The sequence below is a fragment of the Mastigoproctus giganteus genome, chromosome 13 (assembly GCF_048544385.1).
Source record: "Mastigoproctus giganteus isolate SK-2022 chromosome 13, ASM4854438v1, whole genome shotgun sequence".
Classification (NCBI taxonomy): domain Eukaryota; kingdom Metazoa; phylum Arthropoda; class Arachnida; order Uropygi; family Thelyphonidae; genus Mastigoproctus; species Mastigoproctus giganteus.
The window spans coordinates 21,787,771-21,813,384 of NC_143587.1; the positions used below are offsets into that span (position 1 = coordinate 21,787,771).

At 37.0% G+C, this 25,614-nt stretch overlaps 1 protein-coding gene across 4 annotated transcripts in view; it reads left to right on the top strand.

The window, feature by feature from the left end:
• LOC150075848 (mitogen-activated protein kinase kinase kinase 13-A-like) overlaps positions 1-25,614 on the top strand; it is a 276,690-nt gene that overhangs the window by 99,115 nt on the left and 151,961 nt on the right. Inside the window, exon 1 of one of the 4 annotated variants that reach the window (XM_090387408.1) lies at positions 23,942-24,103. The exons of the other annotated variants lie outside the window; for them this stretch is intronic. The gene's annotated coding sequence lies outside the window, so the exon portion shown is untranslated. Of the gene's footprint in view, positions 1-23,941; positions 24,104-25,614 lie in introns of those variants that run through there. 4 annotated transcript variants of the gene reach the window in all.

A 25,614-nucleotide genomic window follows, 5' to 3' on the forward strand; every position in this document is an offset into this window, starting at 1 on the left:
TTTATAATATACATGTGGCTCACATTTAAAGTGTAAGGTGTAATTAATTCTTTTTTATCTTTTTAAGGGAAGAAGGTACGCCATCCACGTGCAAATATGAGTAATTTCCACGAACTGCACTGGAATGCTGTACCTCAACATTAATCTCCATAATCGGTATTATGATAATCACCCCTCCTGCGTAAAGCATCCTGAGCATACTCTATTCAACTGACGCCTGGGGCATATAGTGCAAGTGTTGAACAAATTCAATGGTCAACTATCCAGTTGACCTTTGCAATCTAGTCTAAACCTCTTCCCCTTAATTTGAATTTATGCTCCTAAGTTCTCGAATTCTCTATAAAAGTGAAAATTCCTCCTTCATTCATTTTACTAACCCCTCTCAGAGCCTTATAAGCCTCAATCAGGTGACCTCTGAGGTGCCTGGTTGCCTATCTCTGTTAGCCCACATAATCGGAGTCTTAGCATTAGCATTAGTAGAGGCATTTGATGCAAGAAAGCAAGCTTATGCAGCATCAGCCAAAAAAAAAATAAATAAATAAATAAAAAATAACCACTTCCACTTCACCCCTCTGTTCGTTCAAAATACCTGTCCAGCTGAGCCTTAAACTTATTTAGGCTATCAACTTCCACGACAAGGGATGGAAGTCTGTTCCACCAACCAACCACCCGCTGGCTAAAGGCAAATTTCCTCACATCTATCCTACATTTGTCTTTCCTCAATTTGAATTTATGCCCTCTCAGGTGATTATTCTGAGCAAGAGGAAGAATCCCATCAGCATTGAGCATGCCCAAACCATTCAAGGCTTTATACACCTCTATCAGATCACCACGCTGGTGCCTAGTCTCCAGACACTGTAATTTGCAAAACTTAAGCCTTTCTTCGTAAGAGCACCCCTTTGTTCCATTCACCAATCTTGTTGCCCTTCTCTGTACTCGTTCCAGCATCTCTACATCCTTCTTGAAATGAGGCCTCCAGACCTGTATACAGTACTCTAGGTGTGGCCTGACCATTGCCTTATACAAGAGAATAATCACCTCCTTATCCCTGCTAGAAAAATTCCTATATATCATCGACAATACACCATGAGCTACTCTTGCAGCCCGTCTGCACTGCTCAGAAAACTTCATATCTGCCTGCACAATCACCCCCAGGTCCCTTTCATTCTCTACCACTGTCAGTGTAGTACCACAGAGTTGATACGTTGCTCTGGGGTTGCTGTTTCCCATATGTAGTTCTTTACATTTGTCAATGTTAAACTTCATTTGCCACCTCTCAGCCCATCTGCTCAACCTTTCCAGATCCTGTTGCAGTAGCATAGTGTCAGTAGTGTCCTTCACAACCCTGCCAACCTTCGTATCGTCTGCAAACTTGGACATTAAGCTTGATATACCATCATCAATATCATTTATAAATACAGAAAACAATAATGGACCCAATACTGAACCCTGAGGGACTCCACTAATAACATTAGTCCACGATGAGCAGTGTCCATTGATTTCCACTCTCTGTCTTTTCCCCCTCAACCACCCCTTTATCCATAGCAGCAATTTGCCTCCAATGCCACACTGCTCCAATTTGTTCAGCAGTCTTCCATGTGCAACAGTATCAAAAGCCTTTCTAAGATTCAAGTTCTTTCCTCTTTCCTCGTATGGTCGCTCTTTTTCCGCTCTCACCATTCGAGCTGCCCATCTTTGGACCCTTTCAAGAAGCTCAACGTGTTTTTTTCAGATGAGGTATCCATACTTGAACACAATATTCCAAATGTGGTCTCTTTGTTACATTTTGAATACTGTGGTCTATAGTTACCTTATACAGTGGGACCATGACCTCCATATCAGTACAGGATCATGTTCGATTAATCATCGATAGGACACCATGGGGTAAATGGCCAATAGGTTATGCACAACATTGGCGTCATGGAGTGACTGTTTTTTTTTTTTTTTTTTCATTCTTTGAAAATATATCTTCATTTCATTAATGTCGAATATATATTTGTAAACCTCAGGTTTTTCAGAGATCAAAAAATGTGCAACTTCTAGACCGAAACTGTGCAACTCCTAGGCAGATTTACTCAAGCATAGTATGGAAAAGAGAGAGAGAGAGAGAGAGAGAGAAAGATGAATAAAAATTCCTCCTTATCGATGGGATTCAAACCAAATCCATTTCCAGCATGTTCTTTACCAACTAACTCAGCGACAGTGTGGGAAAAAAAAAAAAAAAAAAAGAAACCATAAAAGTTCGCATCTTTAACTGGACTCGACTCAGGTCTTTTGCATCCAATGTGGGAAAAACGGTGATTATACCAACTGTGCTACACATGAGGGGGAAAAGTTTGCTCCTTATGAACGAAGATTATTGATATACTGTGCAATGGAGACTTTCTTTGAAAGGTTTTATTATAATTTTTTATTTATATTTTGATGTGACTTACCCCTGATTGAGAGTGGGTTCGATTCCCATCCAAACTATGAGAATTTTTTTTTTTTTAACCACGATGACTGCACTATATAGCATGGTACGGTTGTTAGAGATCACTTAGAGGCGTTTGGAAATTTCACGGGCAGGCCCAGAATTTTTAGTTATCCCTCTGGGTTATTAAGTGCTCTCCAAGTCTTGAAATGGTGCTCATGAACCCCAAGTTTTTTAACTACTGTACTCAGCCGTTTCCATTTTAAATAGCTAATGAATTCCGGCTGACCCATTAAAAGCTCTTGCTGCAAGAAAAAATTGACAACCCTTGTCCTAGACCCTCAACTGATACTAAATCATCTTGCTAGATTGTCATTACGTGGTATGCTTCAGTAATTTCTTCTTTTAGCTGTGACCGTGACCACAACTCTGCCAAACTGGGGAAGCATAAAGGATGATTATTTGCTCTAAGGCATGACCAGATGATTACGCAAAGATAACATTGACTATTACAGGGGGCACCTGCAATAGAAACAAGTTCAATAAAACTTTAAGAGATGTTTTAATATGCCAATCGAATTCTTATATCTGACTTTGCATTTTGTTATAGTCCAAAGGTGAAAAGGTAATTTTGGACGTGCTTTATAATAGGATGGCGCACTGTGGCCATAGTTGCCGATGCGCCAAAAAAAATCCCTAAACCAACAACAACAACAACATAATAGGATTGGATTAGATTTCAAAGTGCTCTCCTGATTTGAAGAAACGTTGAAATGAGGAAATACAAAAAGGTGTTCTTTTGGTTGTTATATGGTAGTGTCGATAATTCTTTTAAATTCTGGAATTTTTAATGTTGCTTAATATTTTTAATAATAACAATATTCTTTATTAAAATAAAATACACTACATGACTCCTGTTATGAAACATCCAGAGGAATCTCAAAAACTACACTGCTCGACAAAATTAACTTCTTTGTCGACACAAAAAAGGACACCAAAATTGAACAAAATGTTTTTCATTAATATTTTATTGTGAACAGTGTCTTCAGCGACACTGTTCAAAATAAAACAGGAGTCCCGTTTTAGCCTACAAACAGATTCTAGACATTATTGCATCTGGAGACAACAAGGGAAAGCAGTACCATCCTTGTTGAAAGCGGTGCAGTTGGCCCAGATTTTCTTTTCATGCACGACAACGCCACTGCACATATAACTGAAGTGGTGGAGAAATATCTTGAAACTGAAGATATCCAACGACTGCCGTGGCCAGCATGATCGACAGATTTAAATCCGATCGAACATGTGTAGGACGCCCTTGAGCTCGCATTGAATGCCGACAGTCAACTCCTCAGTCACTTGGTGAGCTAAGGTCTGTGCTGGTGGAAGAACGGTATTTGTTGCCACAGAAACTTATAGACATCTTTGTATCGAGCATGGTTCACCGCTTTCAGGCCTGTTTAGCCGTTGGGGGAGTCATACGCCGTATTGATATTATGTGACCATATTTTCGAGCGTGTTGTATCGATTTCTGTTATACCACCATACCAAATTTTGTCCTGCTTCATCGCAATCTGCACGAGATACACCACGTTTTGCACATGTTCTGTTAATTTTGTCGAGCAGTGTATTTACTATAAATAACCGAACTTTGTTGGGTCCTTTTTGTTGTTTGGGTAACCCACAGGGTCACAAAGGATACTTTCGCAATTTAAATTGATCATTTCAAAATGCTGTCCAAAATAGAGCTATTCTTTCAGTAGCAAAATAGGCTTCTGCATTTCGACTGAGATCAATAGCTGGATTCCTGTATGTGTTGTGAGATTCCCAAAGATTGGTCTTTTTGTTCGTCATCTGAAGAACTGAATTAGGAAAAGTTTTCTAAGCAAGCAGTCTCTGGAGTTTTGAATAAAACATAAATAGTGTGTGTTTACGACGGGTGGCAATAAAGTTTCCGGACTGGTGCAAAAAAAAAGGACACAAATTGGTTTTATTTTTTTTATTCAAAGTAATCACTACCTGACTGAATGTACTTATTCTACCGTTCTAAGAGTTTCTGAAAAGAGTCAGTGAAGCATTCAAAGTGATGATGTTCAGTTACGTTTTTCTTTATTTCTCCTTCACCTCTCTCACATTTTATCTTGAGAAAGTAGAAGTCCGCTGGTGATAGATCGGAAGAGTATGGTGGATAGTTGATCTGTACAATGCCATGTTTTGTTATAAATGTCTTCACAACAAGTGCGGAATTGGTGGGAGGATTGTCGTGCAACAAGAACCAGCTTCCTTTCTCTCAAAATTGCGGCTCACCTGGGAAATACGCTTCAATATTCTTTGAAGCACTTGTGTGTAGAATACAGCATTCTCTCTCTCTCTTTCTCTCTCTCTCCTTCAGGTACAAATTCCTTGTGAATCACACCGTTTGTCGAAAAAGATCAACTCGTCTTAATCCTGGACTTCTGTAAACGAAACGTTTTGGGCCTCGATGATGAGTTTGAAGTCCATCGCATTCTTTGACGCTTCGTCTCTGGGTCATGCTAAAACACTTAATATTCATCTCCAGTAAAAATGCGGTTGAGGAGATTAGGATTGTCATCATAAGTCTAGATGAAGTCCTCACATGATCACACTCTTAATTGATTCTGCTCATCCGGGAGACTGTGCGGCATAAATTTTGCACAGATCTTCCTTTTTGCTTAAACTTCATGCAGAAGTTGATGAATCGTCTCCTTATTCATATTCAACTCATCAGCTATCATTCTGAGGGTCAAACGACAATCTCTTGCCACAATCTCCGAACTTTTGCAACTCTGTCCTCATTTTGAGAGGTTGAGGGACGCTCATTTTTGGATCATCACGAACACCCTCACGTCTGTGTTTGAACCGCTGATACCATTCAAACACACTGACTTAACGTTTCATCAACATAAACAGTTTTCAACATTTCATACGTTTCTGTTGGAGATTTTCTCAGTTTAAAGTAAAATTTGATATTCGTTCGTTTGCTCCATTGTTTGTAAAATTCATTGGAAACCACCACCATCTGTTAGAGGAAGTTTAAACTACATCATACCACTTCCGTTTATTTTCAAACTCATCGAGCATGACCGCAATAGCACCAGTCCATGAACTTTATTGCCACATCTCGTATATAGACCTTATATATGAATTATAGTTAAATAGATCAGTTATAAATTTATATTTATCTAATTTGCGATTAGGTTAAGATGACCAACTTTTAATAAGGCTCAGAAATATGTATTTAAATAAAATACAAAAATCTTAATACTTGAAAGGAAGACATTGTCCGTCAGGCGTTCTCCCACAGCAGAAGGGTTTGAAATAGAACCCGAAACGTATGGTTTAAAATTAAATATAAATCATTTTCTTTCCTTACGTCGCCTGGATAAATTGGGTGAGATATCGGTGATTCACTTGAGTTGCGATTCTTGTAGAGCTCTTCGGGATATTTATGTCTATTGAAACTATCTCTTCGAATAGTTTGACTTAAGAAGTTTTTAGTAAATATGAAGTCTTTATGACACCAGTTATTTTGATGAGATTATTCGATAAATAATTTAGATGTTTATGTTACCTTTACAGACATGCTTCTTCTTGTTTTTTTTTTTTTCTTTCTTTTTGCTCCTCCTCTTCTTTGTTGAGTTGTCGTCTTGGTACGACCACATAGGAATTCTTTAAGTGCTAGCACTTAAATTAAGAATTCACGTTATGTGATGGGAACTCAGATCACTGAAAAGCGTGATTTTCTTGATGCAAGGTGCTGGAGAAATACGACCCTGGGGGATGTATGCTCACTTCTCCATTCTAGCTCTGTTATTCATTGAAGATGTACCATCGCACCGCTTGCTTAAATATTTGATTCTCAGAAAAAGACATTTGTGAATATATCCTCGTGCATTTTTTCTTGTAAACCGCTAAGTTCTCTGTTACAGTAAGTAGCTAGTTGCATTAAGTGATAATAGTTCTTTAAAATCAAGTGTCTGAGGCCGAATTTTCTTGTTTCAGTACGATTTCTTAAAAGCGTTGACACGATCCTGGGTCTGGAATTTCTAATTAAGATGATGGGATTAGGTCTTTTCCACCTGGTTTGGCCAGGACGGTGTTCAAACCAACTGTGCTACCCACGAAGACGATATAAGTGGGAAAGAATTGCCCGGTGTCTTAATGACAGAACATTCTGGTTTTTCACTTGTCTGCTGGTTTTTTTACTATCCTCTTCACATGGGTCATTGTCGAAAAATTCAGATCGATAAACAAATTATCCCCACTCCCATTAGCGACATGTGAAACAGATAATGACAAACAATCCTACAAACAATCATAGGAGCTACAGTTAAAAATCCATTTGATATATTTGCTTCAGTTTAAAATTTTTACAGAAATCTTAAAATGGTTACAGTTTGCAAGGATCATCTTCAATTAACCTAACGGTATACTATTTTTTCCCTTTCATTATATATAGGGATGTGCTGCCAATTCGTTAACAAGGGTTCTCGCTCAAGAAGAATACATATTTTAATTTTTATTAAAATTATTTTTTATTGAATCAAAGTTTTTGTCACAAAATAATCCTGCACGTAATCAATCAATCTCCTTCCCTTGCTAAAATAGGCTCTGTTGGAAGGGAAAGACAAAAAAAAAAAAAAAAAAAAATTATGATATTAGGGTCCCCTGTAAATGGTAATCTACCCATATATTTATTTTGTGTGTAAGTTGCGTGAGTTCTCTGGTCGATTTGTCTGCTTGCTGGACGAAAAAACTCCAGTTTGTGGGTGGAAAAACCTTGCAGTCTACGCCGACTAACCTAGCCACAGTGTGAAAAAAAAAAAAGCCCACTAAAGTTCCTCGTGTCGTCGACAGAATTCGAACCCAGGCCTTTTGGAAAGGAAAGACAAAGTTACTTACAGATCTCTGTAAATAACCATGCTTGCTCTGGCTTTTATAAAGGTATTTTTCCACGAAGAAATAAATTTGTTAACTTAACCAAAATTCTCGCGAATTGTTTCTGCAAGCCCATGTAAGCCACGAGCTAAGCAAGTAATATGGACAAGGACAAGGTTTGGATAGAAAACCTATAAGGTTGTTTTATCATTTGTGGAGTAGCATTTAGCCTTTTTCGCCATAGATCCATTTTCCATAATAACTGCAAAGAATCAGTTGCAAATGTGGAAATTGTGGAGTGATTCATGTTTTTGAGAACTTTACAAGCAAGAAAAAACGGATGAGAAGGTTCTCCATATAACAATTGCGTAGTGTAACGGCCACACGCATCTACAGCTTCATCGGCGGTCATCCAGATGCACTTTTCTCCAATATCGTGACTAATTTTGCAAATAACGTCATGAATATCATTAAGTAATTCTTCCTCAAGGTAGATTCGTCTAGAATGTTTTGATTTATACAATAATTTTTCGAAAATCGTTTGAAAACTGGATTGCGGAACTTAATGAAAGGAATATGGCTGCTTACAAAGGCAAAACGCACAACCATTGAAAATTCACTTTTCTCTTCTCTTTAGGTGCGCACGGCTTGGTTAAAAGCAACTGAGTTGGTAATTTTTTTCTTTTTTTTTTGCCAGAGTGTATGATCATCTTCATCTTCCAAAAATCAAATTTGCTGCATGGAACGTTCTTTTTACCAACAGCACAAACGACAATATTTCCATTGATTATTAATTTTTTTTTCGTGATTGGCGATCCACGATTCCATTGGTTTAGCAGCAGGTTTTATTTTTCGAATTTTGCTCCAACTGCCTATTCGTTAATATTTTTATTAACGAATATTTATGAATGTGTTTCATAATATTCTGCACCAGCAAAAAAAAAAGTAGAAAGGAATCATCAAGAAAGAGAAGAATGATGATATCCAGCTCAGGACCCTGAGCTGGATATCATCAGAAGCCCTGGACCCTCAGAAGCCCTGCAGCATAAGCTTCAGGCTTCCTTGCACCATATGGCTAATAATAATAATAATAATAATAATAATAATAATAATAATAATAATAGTCAAGAATGTGTTTCATCCATGCCTTTGATGACTAGAATTAATGCAAAACACCGATGACATATTTTCCCAAGCTAATCTAATATGGTAATGTGTTCAACTATTTCGATATTTGATAAATTATTGAAAATTTATGAAAATTAATTATTGAAATCATATTTCCGAGTTTAATGTTTGAAAAACTGATCAAATTAACGAAATATGTAGTGTTTTACATTACAATATTTTCTGTCGATAACTTTTGTTTTATTTAAAAATGTGGTCTTATTTTATTTTATTCTATTATTTTTTTAATACAAGGAAAACTCCAAAACTTTTTGCAATCGATGTTAAATAATGCATATAAATAAAAATAAATAGTATCATTAAAATCTACGTTTTTAAAATCTACCTTAAATATGCCAAGTTTCATCAAAATCCTTCAGATAGTTAACGCTGGAGGGCGCGATTTTGTTGACGAGATGCTTGATTGCGTGAGCGAAATTTTGAAAATTTAAATTTTTTTTAAAGATTGCGTAAGCCCGATTTATATGATTTTAAATCGCCATGATTTATATGATTTTAAATCGCCGTGATTTTAAATCGAATTTAACTGCTAAAGAATCCCATGAAAGGACACTAAATGCTTTAGGGGGTCAAGCATCATCAAATAGAACAGTTTTTAATTTGTTCAATGAATTTAAATTTGGAAAAACCAGTTTTGAAGATGAACCTCACTCGGGGAGGCCAGCCGATTTCCATGATTCTCGTCACGCCTGAAAAAATTGAGCTGGTAAGATTTTTACTGAGAGAAGATCGAAGAATTATGTATCGGCAGTTAGAGAAAAATGTGGGCATTGGATCAACAGCAATTAATACCATCATTAACGATTATTTAAAGTACAGGAAATTTATTAGCATATTGGTGCTTCACAGCTTGAATGATGATCAAAAAGTTGCTCCTGTCGAATGGTGCCATCTCATGCTTAAAAAGTTTGATAGAGGCAAATCCAAGGCTGTTAATTGTATTGTTACTGGATGAAACTTAGATATACAATTGTGGTCCAGAAACCACGCAACAATCAACCGTTTGGTGCTCTCAAACAGCTCCTCCACCCAAGAAAGTACGCCGAGCCAGAAGTGTTGGAAAACTTGTTTTCCCAACGCTTATTTTTGTTTCGTTTGTCTTTTTTGTTTTTGAGAAAAGTGGATTTTTAGAAATTGTAAAGCTAGACGATCGAAAGACTGTCAACAGTGAATAGTAAATGTCTTTCTAAAGTGTTTGAAAAATCATTCAAAACAGACCCAAAAAACAACTTAAAGGGATCTTGCTTCACAATGACAACGCGCGGACTCATACTTCAGCTCCAACATTAGACTTTTTTCGCCACTCCTTGTGTTCAATTAGTCATCCACCTTATTTTCCAGACTTCCCAAATCCCAAAGGTCAAAATTCTACTCAAAGGACAAAAATTTTAAGGGATGAAGAAGCTTTTCAGGCCTTCATCAATGGAATAAATATGATCCCAAAAAAGACTGGTTAAACTGCTTTGATATTTGGTTTAGAAGGATGAAAACTTGTATAAATGCTAAGGATGAATTCTTTGAGAAACTGTAAAAATTTTAAGCATGTAACTTTAATAAAATATATGATTGCAAAAATTTTTGGAGTCACCCTTGTATATCTCATTGTTGATCTTGACATAATTCTCCGCTTAAATCATGAGTAGCAGGACTGAAGCATTTGTGGCCCTGTGCAGCGAGTCACATGAAAGCATCAGCCAAAACTATAGGAGAAACGAAGAACGTTCTGCAATATAGTTTTCAACTAAAGAGTCACAAAAACGGCTGTCAACAGAAATTTCCTCGCAAAACTTTAATCCAAAACAATCATTTGCTTCTACCGGTTCTAAAATGGAATACATAACTTAAAAATTTACCAGTAATAGTCTGAATCTTTATGCTCATTTGTCAAGGTTAAAATTTTAAATTCGCTGATGAATTCCATTCTTATCATGGCTGATATGAATTTGATTACAGCTCACGATTTCAGCACCAGGCCACATTTCCGCAATGGTAAAATGAAGTAATTTTTCCTGACCAATAACAAATCTTTGAGGCATAAATTGTAACCTAATGACATTGCATTTATTGCGAAGCTGCTATTAACGTCAAACACCTTTCTACTTTTTTGTTAGGTGGTAAAGTTTTAAGTTTTTGAAACGTTCATTTTCTTCAAAGCTTTGTTTTTTTATTGTTATTATTATTTAAATATATTCCTCCTACGTACATGTACACCTTCTGTACCTCATTGTATTAAATAAATATTCACGATAAATTATATTTTATAGGTTAGTGGTGCGGTAGCATTACGCTTAGCAGAATTCTGTGAAAAGAAAGATAAATGTAGTGAGGATAATGCGCCATCGAATTCTTAATGGAAATCGGTGGCTTTTGAAAATTACTCCATTAAGATTTACTGTTATGTATTTTCCGTTTAATTTTTGATAAATTACACAACGCCTAGAATTCGCCCAACCCATTACGTTTGGAGCTTTGCTCTCCTATTACGTCATTGTACGTCACAGCTCCTATGAAAATACTATTGTTTGGCATGTTGCCAATTTTCATGTCGTGCTACACGTCGTTCGTGTACATACGTATTTATATGTTAACTATCTTCAGTCAAGGAGAGGGTTATGGACCTTTGATGTTTACCTAGGGATTACCGAGGCATAGTGGTAATGTTTATGACTACTCAGTTATCCGTTTACAAATTTTAATTTCATGCATGTTTCCACTTTCTCTCTCTTGGAAATAGTTTCGCATTTCACGATTGTGACATTATGCTGTACATAATGTTTATTTATTATTTTTTTAATTTTCTCTTTTTTAAAGGTAGAGAACTTAAAAAGCTATTTCCCCGGTACAGTTTCATGAAAATAGGTCACAGAGATAGAGTGAAAATTTTATCGGTATATATATTTTTATTTTTAATGATTGAAATTTCTAAAATTATATATACAGTATATTCTTCGTATATACAGATTTGTTAAAATTCAAGCATAAATGGCGCCACCTGTAGCCACTAGTAAAAAAAAAATTATATATATACATATAAATATAAAATATTTTATATAAAAAATATAGAATAATTCAAAATATAATATATAATATAAAATATATATTTCTTTATTTTAATGATTTAAATTTCTTAAAATTGCATATATTCTCCGTCTGTACAGATTTATTAAAACTCAAACATAAATAGCGTCGCTGCAGCCACTAGCAAATATATATAAAATAAAATAAGAAATATTTTATATATTTTATATAAAAATATAAAGTATATTAATATATAAAATAATTCAAAATATATTAATATTATATATAATATAAGAATTTTTTTAATCTAAATGATTGTATTTCTAAAATTGGATATATTCGCCGTCTATACAGATTTATTAAAACTCAAACATAAATGGTGCTCTCTCTTGTATCCACTATTCTCTTATACACTATATTGCCAAAAGTAACGGGACATGAAGATTTGTACTCAAAGAACTGTACTGCAAGGGATAGACCCCCCCTCCCAAAAAAGACTTCATATGATGTTTCTTAAATTTAGATTTTCGTGAACCTATTGAAAATCATAAGGTCTTATGCATTAAAATTGCATGTGTTTCAAGGCATACTGGCATAGTGTTTTTTGGAAGGCGCCACGTTCCCACTTCTGCGCCATGGTAATGGTACTTTGTGAAGAAGTACAGAATCTCAGTAAAAGCCAGAAAAGTGTAATGTCTGGTTTGTGTTGTTGTCTCTGCGACTTCTTGGCCGAAGGGCCCCTAGTGGGACCGCGCGTTGCCCTCACCACCATTGGGATATGAGCCAGGCTGCCCGTCATACTCTGGCTGGCCTCTGCCAGGGTCGCCTGAGCTTCCTGACACAGGCCAAAAAAAAAATTGCTGAAAGAAGGCACTAGGTAAGAGTAATAGAGAGGCCAGAATGAGTGAAAAAGGAGTGGGTGGACAGGTAGAGGAGATTGTCCACCCTAAATTAGGTGAAATTTGGGCTTGGGGATGGGATTATAAAGTTACATGGGATAGGTGTTCCTGTAAGCGGAAAAAGAAAAAGGATAAAAGTCACAGGGACAGGCGTCCCTGTGTGACCGCCAGAGGCCAATAGTACCCTGTAATCCCGCATTCCAAGGATGACGTTTATGAATATATTGTCCCTGCATCCCCTAAAAGCGAGGCGCTGTTAAAAGAAGTCTAGATGCACGGAGGCGCCTGCTTTCAGGGGCGGAAAAATTAATATATAAACCTTTAATTTTCTGACATATTTTCGAAATATACAAAAATATATGTCAGAATATAGCTTTCCCATGTTAGCATTAGTAGAGGCATATGATGCAAGAAAACAAGCTTATACAGTATCAGCTAAAAAAAAAAAAAAAAACTTCCAATTTCACCCATCCATGTTTGTCTAGTTCTGCCTTGGATTTACTCAACTTCCACAACGACAGATGGGAGTTTGTTCAGGCAATCAACCACCCGCTGGCTAATAGCAAATTTCCGCACATCTATTCTACAACGGACTTTCCTCAATTTGAATTTATTTACCCTCAGGCGAGTAATCTGGGCAAGAGGAAGAATCCCATCAGCATTGAGCTTGATCAAATCATTAATGGTCTTATACACCTCAATCAGATCACCTAGCAGGTGCCTAGTCCCCAGACCCAGCAATTTACAGAACTTTTCTTCTTAAGAGCAACCCTTTGTTACACTCGCCAATCTTGCTGCCCTTCTCTGTACGCATTCCAGCAGCTCTAGGTCCATCCTAAAATGAGCCCTCCAGACTTATATACAGTACTCAAGATGTGGCCTGCCTATGTATTGCCTTATAGGGTATAATCACTTCCTTATCCCTGGTTGAAAATTTCCTGTACTGTATTTGAAAACTTCAAATCTGACTGGACAATAACCCCAAGTCTTTTTCATTCTCCACTAAGCTGAGTGTAGTACCACACGTGAGTATGGTTCTTTGGGGTTGCTGCTACCCATATGTAGTACATTACATTTGTCAATGTTAAATTTTAGTTGCCACCTCTCAGCCATCTCAACTTTTCTAGATCGTGTTGCAGTAGCATACTGTTTTTACTATCATTAACACCTCTGCCAACCTTTGTATCTTCTGCAAACTTGGACATTACGCCTGATATACCTTCATCAATGTCTGTATTTATTAATATATTAGTGGAATCCCCTCAACACTGAACTCTGGGGGACTCCACTAATGACATTAGTCCACGAAGAGAGTGTCCATTGATTACTACTGTCTCTTCTCCCACCCAATCATCATTTTATCCATTGTAGCAACTTGCCCTTACTCTTCCAATTTGTACAGTTGTCTTCCATGTGCAACGGTATCAAAAGCTTTCCTAAGATTCAAGTATATGATATCAAAATTATTTTTTGCAACCAGTTCCTTTGTGGCCACATCATAGTATCCAATCAAACTGGCCATACAAGACTTCCTCCTTCCTGTAAACGAAACCCATGTTTCGTTTACATTTGTGGATTGCATACCCACAGAGCAATCCGGGGGATAAATCCCTCCCCACAAGAACATTTTCGTTATATAATTACTGTCACATCTTTACAAGTTGTAAAAACTACCAACGTGAAACGTACGAGCCTTCACACAAACAATGGACAAGCATAATTTTTAGTTTACTTGTATATTTTCCCTATGTCGAGAAATACTTCGTCACGTTGAGAGGGAAAAAACTATTCGGAAAAAACCATTACATGACAAATATGATAATTGAAATAAGTAATATGTAAAAAGAATAAATAATATTTAAAATATATCGAAAAATTATTGACATTTTGTGTCATACGATACATATGACAGATAAGTGTCATCATTTCCTTTGCCCACTTAGTATTAGTAGTGACAAATGATGCAAAAAAACCCCGACACCTCCCAGTTTTCTTTGAATCAACTACCCGCTAGCTGAAGGCAAATTTCCGCATATCTATTCAACAACCATCCTTCCTAGTTTGAATTTATATTCCTTCATGTGTGTAGACTGAGTAATAGGATGGATGACATCAGGATAAACACTTCAATGAGATCTTCTCGTTGGTGGCTGGTTTCCAGACGCTGCTGTCTGAAAAACTGGAGCCTTTCCCGATAAGAGTACCACTTGCTCCCCTCACTAATCTCTTTGCTTTTCTCTGTACTCATTTCAACAGATCCATGTCCTTCCTAAAAATGAGGCTTCCAGACACTTCTAGATGTGGCCTAACCATTGCCTAATACCACTGGGTAATCACCTCCCTGTCCCTGCCAGCAAAATTCCTGTACATCAGTGACAAAAACACCATGATCTGTCCTGGAAGCCTGTCGGCACTGCTCAGAAAACTTCATATTTGACTCCATAATCGCCCACAGATCTTTTTCATTCTTCACTAACCTGCGTGTGATACTACACAGTTGGTACGTTAATCTGTTATTAGTGCTACACATATTCAATATCTTGAATTTGTCAATGGTAAACTTCGATTGCAATTTCTCAGCCCATCTGCCTAATTTTTATAGATCTTGTTGCAGCAGCATATCTTCATTACTGTTACTAACTATCCTTCCAACCAATGCTGTAGTCGTAAAATTCGCAGAAGGTATAATCTATGAATGTTACGAAAAGCAGAGATTAATAGGCCTGCATATCAGGCCTATTAATCGAATTCGCTTCGGTCGCACAGAATAGAAAACCAGATGGAATTCAGCTAAAAAAAAATAAAGAGGATATACTGCGTATACCTTCCGCTACAGCCCTGCTTCCAACCTTCCCATCAATAAATTAAGAAAATAACAATGGTCAGGCACTGTACCCTGAGGGCACTCCGATAATAACATTAGTCCAAGAAGAGTAGTGCCCAATGAACTCTGGGATACTTGCTCGGAAGTATCCCTGCGTTCCTCTGTGTCCTGATTTCGACATTTGAAAATGTGGCAACCTTTACCTGACAGTTTTTTAGGCCCGTTGACAAGGCCAGCAGAGCTACCAAACATAGCCATTCTGTATTAAGTTTAGTCTGAAGTGGTTTTTATTTGACCTGAGTTCGAGTCCTGTCGATGACGTGAGGAATTTTTATGGGCCTTTTCACAACGTGGCTGAATTATTCGGTCTCGGGATGAAATTGTATAAGATAATTTATGAACGTTTCGGACGAAACTATAATTTCATCCCAAGACTTTTGTTAATGAAGTGTAAATTCTTTTACATTTTTTTTCGTTCTGCGTTAAATATTGTCCTTTCTGGGTCTAATGAACATTAACACTAACAAATGGGCGCCTCCGTAGCCAGGTGGGAAGGAGCAGCAGTGCGTAGCACACGCTTCTTGATTAGACCGGGGTTCGAGCCCGTCACCACCAAATACGGAGGATGCGGAAAGGTCAAGGGAATGACCACCGCATATCACGGAGCAATATGGCCTTAGTTGCTAATGCTCCTGAAAACCAAACAACAAACAAACTAACAAATGTTTTGAAAACTAATCAATAAATGTATCCCAAATTTAAAATCTTCACCCTCAATCCAATTTTAAATGCTTGTTTAAAACAGGATTTAGCTGTTTTGAAAGTTTACGGTATACAGTACTTTTTTTTTTTTTTTTTCGAAATACAGTAGTAAAAAAAAAAATTGTCTCTATGTACGAAACTAGTGTACAGAGAGAAACGATTAACTACTATAGATCTCTGGTGCCATGCAGTCTCTGTATATTTGTCAAGGCCAGAAGCTGTTTTTAACTTGACTGTCAAACAACGGTTGATAAAATTGGAGTGGGGGGGGGATAGTGCTATAAATATAGATAAAGTAAACACTATGAACATTATGCGATGAATGCAAAGTAATGTGCACTATGAACTCTACTATCTTTTACCCAACATTCGTAGCGATTGCGTCATTTGCAGATAAACGGGTTGTGATTATCGGGCAACCATACTGCAGGTTGGGTTAAATAAAGCTTCATGCAGCTCCTATTATCGAATAAAAGAAGGAAACATTTTGAATTAGTCTAGAGAAGTCGAAAAAATAAATATTATTATTATTTTAATGCGGTAATTTGTTTCTATTTAACTCTGCCCTTGCCATAATTATCAGACATTATTCTACTAAATGACCGTCTGTAGAAGAAAATAGTGTCACAATGCCATCAGGAAATTCACTTTGATCACCTTTTACTGCGTGTGTCGCTATTGGACAAGTTCCGGTCCTGCAGCCAGGAGGTCGCCACTATTTCGCGCAGAGCAACCCCCTACCCCATTCTCCCACCTCCCATCAGTAGTTTATTGTGGTAGGTTTCAGTGTAGCCAAGTTTACCTCCCGGCTAGTGACTCATCACAGGGTCGCCCGCTTCGGAACACCTGCTCTAGTTCTTTAAACAGTAAAGGGGGGAATACAACTTGCATTATGGCCTAACCCACCAATTTCCCCCTCTAGTCGGGCTTTCACTAACAGACGAACCTCAGGCACTTTGGGCCTCACACAGAGTTTTTTTTTATTATTTTTTTTTATTATTATTATTCGAAATACAGTACTGTACTGTACACAGAACTGTTAAAAATATTGTTATAAAGATTTTTTTGAAATATTTATTCTAAAATAAATAAAAGTTTTAATTCCTTGTGCACAAGAATGTCTGTGATTTCCCCATGGCGTGTAGTGCATATAAACTAGCTTTATAATACAAAATGTATTTTGATCGTGTTTGGCATAAAGATGTTCTAAATAAGCTTCCATCTTAAGGTTTGCCAACTGCTTTTTATAATCGGGTATTCAGTTATATAATCGGGTACTCTTGACCGCTCACTGCAAGTGATGGTAGATGGCTCTTTGTCTTCTAACTTCTCCACCAATTCTTGTGTTTCCCAAGCTTCAGTTCTTTCTCCCACTGTTTTCCTCTTTTATATTAATGACCTTCTTCCATTGACCGGAAATCCTATCCATAGTTCTGCTGATGATAGCACATTGCATTTCATCTTCCCCTGTACAAACAGCTTCAACTTCTTGAATACCCACCACCAATTCCTTAAATGCTGATCTCCAGGTGATACTCCAGTGGGGCAAAGATAATCCTTCTAAAACTCAGTTCTGTCTTATATCTCGCAAAAAGGATTCTTCTGCTCCTATGCTTATCTTCGACGACACTCCGATTTCAAGGCAAGATCATATATCTCTACTGGGGATTACCCTGACTTCTAATCTCTCTTGGCGTAAACACATTGCAAATATTGTTTCCTCTGCATCTAAAAACCTGGCTTTCTCTTTCGCTCTCGGCGTTACTTTTCTTCCAAACAGCTGTTCACTCTGTACAAATCACAAATCCGCCCTACCATGGAATACTGTTCCCACATCTGTGGCGGTTTCCCGAAAACCTCTCTCAGGCTTCTTGATTCCATTCAAAAGAGGACAGTTAGGTTAATTAATGACTCATCTCTAAAAGAGTTTCCCCACTCTGTCTCATAGACATTCTGTTTCTGCTGCATGCCTTTTCTATAAATTCTTTCATGGACACTGTTCTTCTAAATTTGACTTCTAGAATCCCCTCCCCTTCTCTCTTCCAAACAGTCTGAACACGTGCCGCAAACAGTCAACATCCTTTTACTGTCCAATTTCAAACTAACAGAACCAACTTTTCTTTTTCCTAATTTATTCATCCAACTTCCGTTTTCTGGAACAACCTTTCTTTATACGTATTTCCTGACAATCTACAGAAGTTCAAGTTTAATGTCAACAAATATCTTCTTTCATCTTTTCAACATATGCATGGTACTAAGTACTATAGGTTCCAATAGCTTTCGTGTTTGGGGTTTTCATTAAAAAAACACTCGCGTCCTCATGGCCTGAGTTGCTTTGGCTGTGATATGACGCAGACGACGCTTTCGTGTAATTGTTGAACTTAGTGTTACTTCAACTGTCGTAATTTCTGCCTTATCTACCATTTTCACGACTTCCTTACTCCTTTTCTCCGGGCTCTGCGCTGTTTACTAATTTCTCTCTGGAGAACTGTGATGTGCAGATCGTACGAGTGCCATGTCACGAGTGATTTTAAATGATTCCATATGTTTGCGCCCAAGGGACGGCGTATTAGTGATTTTTCGCTCTCTTATGGCATGCTGGAATCAGTTATCGGAGTTGAATGATGACTTGGTACGGATTTGTTGCGGGTGTGATTATTCAAAGATACGGAAGTCCCTTTTCGCGTTCTCTTTGGCACACCAGGGATGCATTTTAAATGTCTTTCGTGTTATTTCAGACAGGGCAATAAATTCACCGATTTGCGACATCTGTTTTCGTTATTTAACCAAAAGCGAACATTCTCTTTGAACTTAATAAATAATCTCTTTTCCAAAATGGCCTAAATTAAAAAAAAAAAAAAAAAAATTAAAGAATGACTAAGGCTATGAGGTGACAGTTTTTTGGGCGAGTTCTTCGGTTGGTTTGTCGAGAAATCAGAAAATGTCTAAAATTTAAAAAATAATAATAAATAATAATAATAAATAAAATAATAAAAGAATGACTAAGCAACTAAGACTATGAGGTGACAATTCTTCTGGCGACTTCTTCGATTGGTTTGTCGAAAAATCATAAAATGGCTAAAATTAAAAAAGAATAATAATAAATATATTTTAAAAAATCAAATAATGACCAAATTAGCACATCTGGGAGGATTTTAAACGTTCAGTTCGTTAGAATGTCACGTGATTGTCATTACTATTCGAGGAAGGATTAATAGACCATTGATAAACGTACACTTATGTTATGTGTGTTAAACAGCAACGCAACTAAGGCTATGAGGTGACAGTCATTGGGCACGTTCTTCGGTTGGTTTGTCGTATTGATGCAGGAAAAATCAGTTTCAATTAAAAAAAAAAAAATGCAACATTCACCGACTGACTCAGCTACGTTGTGAAAAATCCCCTAACAATTCCTCTCATCGTTGACGGAATTAGAACTCGGACCATTTCTACCCGCTGTGCTACCGCGAGGACTTGTAAGTTATAAAAAAATCGTAGAATTTGTGAAATTTGCAGAGATCTAGTAACGCTTCATGGCCTTAGTTACATTGACTGAGTCGCGTGACATCTCTGCTCCAAGCAAAAGCTGATCATGTAATTCATGAAATTTACAGAAATTTGATTTTGGGTTTACTGGCGAAAATTATAGAGAAGAAATACTGACGCTTTATGGCCTTAGTTACCTTGACCAAAACCCGTGACATTTCAGCTCCAATCACTTTGAAGTCACGTGAGCGAGTTCATTAGGTCACGTGATTGTCATTGAGGAAGCTTTCGGAAGATTAGACTGGTCACAGAAAGGAGTCGATGTGAATGGAGAGTACCTAAACCATTTACGATTTGTATATGACATTGTGGTCATAAGCCACGATCACAAAGAATTAGAGGAAAATTTTAATCAGTTGTGGAGAGTTAGTAAGGATTTTGGACTAAAGATGAATATGGCTAAAACAAAAGTAATGATGAACAAGTATGCCACAGAAAGGGATATAATGATTGAAGGAGCAATAATTGAAAAGGTTGAGTCATATGCTTATCTGGAACAGGTCATTGGCTGTAATAACGATAAATGGCTGGAAGTCAAGAGAAGAATAAATTTTGGATGGATAGCATTCAGTAAATATAGTCACATACTGAGGAGCAATATCCCAATTTGTCTGAAACGTAAAATAATGAACCAATGTATATTCCCCACCATGACTTATGGAAGTGAAACTTGGGCACTCACCAAAAGAACGGAACGAATTATATTAGGAATCAGACTGTTAGATAAGAAGAGAAACACGTGGATTAGGCAGCTAACTCAAGTAAAGGACATTCTTATCAAAACTAAAGAACTAAAATGGTCTGGGCAGGCCACATAGCTCGAAGACACGACAGATGGACTAAGAAAATAACAGAATGGTACCCAAGAGGAGCTAAGAGAAAACCTGTAAGACAACAACGGAGATGGACAGATGAAATTCATGAGTTTGTTGTTAGTAAATGGATGACCATTGAACAAAACAGAAGGAACTGGAAAGTTTCTGGAGAGGCCTTCATCCTGCAGTGGATTGAAAATGACTGATGATGATGATTGTCATTACTGCTCGGGGAAGAAAAGATTAACAGACCATTGATAAACAGACATTGTACTAATCCAAACAAATTAAATTAATCTTAAATTACTGTCAAATATATTTAATTTAATTGCTTTGATTCAATTAATATAATTTAAATTAATATTTTAAAATTAATGAAATAATTTAATGAAAATTTTTATATTTTCATTAATTTAATTAGTCTAATTAAACACGGCTTTTTAAGCAATAAACATTAAATTTTAATAAATTTAATGAGATGTACATGGTACTCCTGAATCGTATTCGCCGAAACTCCAGCTGCCCTTAATAGTTTATTTGTAAATGAAATGCATACATAACATAAAAAAGAAAGGCAGTCCGAATTACAGAGACTTCGAATTAGTGAGGTTTCACCGTCACTGTGTATCAACTTTTTGTATCACGATAGATATAAACACGCAAAGCTGATTAAATGTACAAACTACGCATGCGCAGCAGCGACTTTCGTGTATATGGTAAATTCGCCATAATGGCGTCCGAGTTCCATTTAATTTTTTAAAAAAATGTAATATTTCTCATTAAATTTATTAATGGATTAATTAATTTTATGATAGCAATAAATCTGAAGCCATAACCATCACTGACCGAATGATCAGTGCGATGGCCATGGTTCGAGTTCAGACACGCATCTGCCTTGGCCGTGGTTCTATTCCGCGTGACTGCTAAATGCTTTTGATGATATTTATTTTTCTCAAACTGTAAACTCTTATCAGTTATTTATTTTTTGGGATTATTTTAATAAGATTGTGCAGAGAATTGAAGTCCGTCCCAAAATTTATGAACACTGAAGACCAAAATAATCGAAGAATTTCCAATGTATAGCGTGGGAAAGAATACCGAAGAGATTTGCATTAACAGAAGTCTGTCACGAAACCCACATCAATAACACCTCTCCCTCCATGTTTAGAAAAAGGCTTTTCGAACTACGAACTTTGGCACGTAACGAGATCTGTATAAAATGTTGAAAAGATTACATCAGGCTTGATAGCAATCATTTAGCGATAATGTCTTCGCATTACGTGTCATATTGAAGTTTGAGGGAAGCGGTTTCACGATCTGATAGTCGAAATACGCTCTTGTCACGTGTCGAAATATTTCGGTTGAAGGGGAAACCGGTGAAAAATTAGACTGTGCTAGAAAAATCTGGAAGTAACGGATCAGTTACAAGTTCATTGGATCAAAGGAAGCAGACAGGAAGGGGAAGTGTACGAAGGTTTTATCCGAAAGGTTTTATGCGAGATATGCTAATAATGAGGTAAGTTTCGCGTGACATCCTAACCTTTTTTGTTATTAATATTATGAAATATTCTGTAGACGTTTAATATGGCAACGATATTAATGAAATATGTAATTGTAATATAAATTGGGATAAAACGTTGTAAATAACATATTTTTATTACTGATAGCCGGTTTCAAAAAAATAAATAAAAAATACAGTTTTTATGGTAATTCTCTAAAAGTTAGGGATCCACATCTTGTCTCTCTTGAGTTTTTCTGAGTTTTTTTATTTTTTCCCTTTCCTTTTATTTTCTTCTCCCCCCCCCCTTTTTTTTAAGGGATAAGAGGACTTGTCGATGTGAAATTTTTGTTTTGTAGATTTAAATTTTCAGGAAATACATAACAAGAATGATTGTTTCAAAGAATAGAAGTAGAAGAGATAATACAGGAGTAGGTCTTATTTACGCTTGTGAGTTCTGATTTGAACAGTGAATGGATGTTGACTAGTTGAGGCACGTGTTCGGATTGGTTTGGTAGAGTGCGATGGAAATATATATAGAAAACGACTGAACGTTTGTGTGATAGAGAGTGGAGTGAGTTTTTATAAGAGAGGAAACCAGACTATCTTCTTTTGGATAAATATTTTTATCCAAAATACAATTTAAGGTTTTTTTTTTTTTTTTTTTTGGTAGGGGGGAAACCAGGGAACAGTGGTGGGACGGATTTATATAGAGTCGTTAGCTGTTTTAGAGAAAGCCTAGTTTTTTCTCTGAAGCAATATTTCTGATATTCTAATTTCAAGTAAAGCTACATGTACATCTACAAGTACATCCACCAAGATATGAAGGAGTTTGTTTATACATGGGTAATGCACACACATTATTTCTACTACCAATGATATGCGATCTTGTTTAGAAATCTGAGTGTTGTAGATGAGCATGGCAGACTAGTAAAAACTACAAAATTTGTACAAAATTGAGATTCACGAACGGGCTCTCGTACTCTTTAACAGCTGTGCCACACCAAACATTTTCTTCTTCTTCCCCAGAACCTCCAGGCCTTGCGATGATCGACCTGGTGATATGGCAGTTTTCCCATCACAGAAGACTCTTTTAACGAGAAATAAGACACGACTGAGTTTTAGAAAGACTGAAGAAAGACTGAAAAAAGACTGAAGTTCTTTTTTCCCATAGTTATACAATGTTAAGAGAAATGGTCTTCAATTCATTTATTAAAAATCTTTTAGCTTTTCACCATGGAAGGATGCGCTCCAAGAGCACTCCAACCCTGGGCAGGGGACGTCGAGGGGAGGTAAAACGAATCTGGTAATGGTTATAATCTAATTTAACTGGTAATGGTTATAATCTGAGTGGCCACCATCTTGAAACAAGGTGGATAAAAAATCCATCCTTATATTGTATTATGAATACATTCGTGTGTTCAATAGTGGATCCAATCTTCTTGTTTGGGAGGGGTAGGAGTAACAGCATTGGAAAAATTGTTATTTATAGAAAAACGCAGAAGATGCTTTTAAATAATGTTTGGAGGGAGTAATTATCCTCCAATACCCTACGGATCCCCTTTGTTTATAGTTCAGTAAGTGGTGCTTGCAGTTGAAAGGGTTGCCATCTTCAAAACAAGACGGCGGATCAAAATAAAAACATCAACAAAGATACATTAGTCCGAAACATGAAAAAATAAATGTTGACAATGGACTTGAAACTGTATTAGTTTGTTAATCTTCTGACTGAAGGCTTGCGTTTCCTTCATAAACATTTTTGTGCTTTCAGCAAGTGCAAAACTGAGATTTCTCTTCCAACAGGTAATTATTAGACACTTGCTGTGTATTCCGGCACATCGTCCGTCTGTCGCCTAAGCACGAGGAGAAGAATGAGTCATCAGTGATCTCCCTTTTGGTGCAGTATACTGAGAGCTAACGTGTTTGTGTGAAAACATTTGTCGGGACGCTACCGGAGAGGTCAATCGTGATTGGACAGAAGTTTCTTGCCTCCGGCACGCGTTGTCTTCACCAAGCAACTTTACACCGGCGTAACCTGATTTCTCGCCACCACTTCGCTTTCGGATCCCTTGAAGGCGCGGCTATCTGTTGCAGTTGGCTTTCGGGACTCGGCAAGGGAACGTAAGCGGTGTGTGGGTGTAAACCGTGTCACTTATTAGTCATCAGTTTTCTGGTGTTTTTAGTAAAACTAACTGTCCAGGGACACACCAATTAGGTGACAGCGACACCAATTGAACTTCGAAGGTGAGTTAAAGGATTGTCTTATTTTGTGGTTGGAGTATTTGTATTAGTTTTATGGAAAAGAAAATTCTTTGTTCGCGAACAGGTTGTTGATGATCGGGTTTATTGGCCGAGGTCAATCGGTTTTCTTTCGCTTCTAGCACAGCGGAAGTCCGGGTTATCGTACTTCAGGCGTGTTCTGTCAAACATGTGTAAATCAGTTTCGTTTCGTACAGCTGAAAGCTTTGAAAGTTCATTTGAGTTCACCATTGAAATGCATTCTTGGAAAACACATCAGTCATTGCTCTATGGGGTGGAATGAATTCTGTTGTTCAAAAGCAAAACATTGATGCAACCGATGTTTTTAATTTACATATCAAAGTTCCGCTTTTGATTTTTTGCACGTGGGACTCTTTGTTTTAGTGATACGAGATGGTTTTTAATTGGGCAAACTTTGATCTTTAATTTTAAAAGTGTAATTTCCGATAAATAAATGGAAGCTCTACGAATACTTTCTATTCGTTCGATAATACGGTTGAATTATTGTGATGAATGATTTTTAAAACACGCTTTCTCTGGAGGTTTTCTAACTAGTTCTATATTTAGGGTAATAGTAATCAGTAGCTGTTTTCTTGAAACCAATTCAATTCACGTGTGTTAATTCTTAGTTTTATTTTATCGTGTTTCCTGTTACCGGTATATTAAACCGGTTTGTACCTTGGATTGCGCAACAGGATAGCAAACTGTGGAGACTCCAACCTCCTGACCCTTGTTTCCGTTATGTGTAAATGATTATAATGCACGTGTGGAATAGAGCGAAACAGATAAATACCTGCCAGTAATCTTAAGTTAATTTCGTACGCGATTTCAAACTTCCTTTACAAAAAACGAAACGGGGGCGGGGACCAACTTGATTCGTGGAAACATTTATCTTTCAAGTTTGGTTAATATGAACATTCAAGAGATGATAGGTGGATGCCAGTTTCGTCCAGGTTTTGGTTTTCATTGTTGTACTAGGACTTGTCTACTGCAGGATGGAGTCCCAGTTATGATTCTAGGAGATTAGTTTTTCACGAGTTCTGATTTCTTGTTTTAATAAAAAAAAAACAAAAACTTAAAGGCTCCAAACGTAAGAGCGCGTATAAGTGCAGTACCAGTACATGTCAGTTGTATGGCCCTTGTGGGTAGTACAGTTGGTAGACTCGCCGTGCTCCACACACCGGGCGAAAAAAACCCGAGTTCCGTCGATGACGTGAGGAATTTTTATGGGCCTTTTTTACAACGTGGCTGAGTTAGTTAGTCTCCCAAAAACTCGGGTTTTCCGTCCAGCAAAACAGAAAATTGATCACAGAACACACGCAATTTACGGACAATATTCACGGACCAACATGGACTTAGTTGCTAATGCTCCTCAAACTGTATTTCAACAACAACAGTTGTATGACGTAAGCTGGCTTTCATTATATCTAATCTAAGTTGGGTTGCTTGCCAGTGTATGACTAACTTTATGAAATTTAGTTACGTGTGTTTATTTT